Genomic DNA, 1209 nt, shown 5'->3' on the forward strand with positions numbered 1-1209 from the left:
TTTTTTTTTTTTTTGCTTTCTTCACGTATGATGTTCTGATATCCTTCCACAACTCACCTGTTGGCAGTCATTTGTGAGCAATGTGTCAAACCTATTCTTGCAATTATTTCTAAATTCAAATGGGATGTACTCAAGGTTGTACTTTGGTTCTTCTGAATTTAATTTTCTTCAGCTTCAACTTAAACTTACATATGAGTAATTAATTGATGGGCTGTTCTCTAGTTGGCCCCTGACCTTGTTCTGACTGATGATATTGAATTTTTCCATCATCTCTTTCCACAGATATAATTCATTTGGTTTCTTTGTATTCCATCCAGAAAGATCCATGTGTATAGTTGTCTTTTATGATGTTGAAAAAAGGACAATGCCCACTGCCCACGAGTTCTCCCCTAACATGATCCTGGTCTCTGCTGGGTTTGATGCTGTCCAAGGACATCAATCTCCACTGGGTGGCTACTCTGTCACCACCTTATGTTTTGGCCACTTGATCAGGCAGCTGATGATGCTGGCAGGAGGCTGGGTGAGTTCAATTCCACATCTTAAGGGTTACTAGGGACCATAGTCGCGGGTCTCACCAGGCTTTATCAGACCAGCAAATCTGGGCTTTATTTTTTATTTTATTTTTTTTATGATTTTGAGTTTTGTTCTACATAGTTTCCCTACTCCATCCAAGATCTCCTGCACTGATTCCCCTGTGATTGTTTGACAAGTAGCTGGGCACCATATATGAACTTGGTATATTTTTTAAAAAATGCTTTCACTATTTTGTGTATGCCTCTTTTAAGCAAATTACAGTTTGCACTGAACACTTTCCCTTGTTACCCTCCCAAGAGGGATCGGGTCTCTGGGAGCAAGGTAAGCACGGGCAGGCTTGTGCTTACTCACTGATCTGCACTGAACACTTTCCCTTGTTACCCTCCTGAGAGGGACCAGGTCTCCGAGAGTAAGGAAAGCACAGGCGGGCTTGTGCTTAGTCCCTGGGAGTAAGGTAAGCACGGGCAGGCTTGTGCTTAGTAACCGGGAGCGAGGTAAGCACGGGCGGGCTTGTGCTTACTCACTGATCAGCATTGAACACTTCCCCTTGTTACCCTCCCGAGAGGGACCAGGTCTCCGGGAGCAAGGTAAGCATGGGTGTAGCACAGAGTAGCAGGCCAGAAAAGCAGGAGAAAGGCGATAAAACCCAGGAAGCCAAAGAGAAGAGCAATCAGC

The sequence above is a fragment of the Orycteropus afer genome, unplaced genomic scaffold, assembly GCF_000298275.1.
Source record: "Orycteropus afer afer isolate SDZICR_OR568_19922 unplaced genomic scaffold, OryAfe1.0 scaffold00024, whole genome shotgun sequence".
In the NCBI taxonomy this organism is placed as follows: Eukaryota; Metazoa; Chordata; class Mammalia; order Tubulidentata; family Orycteropodidae; genus Orycteropus; species Orycteropus afer.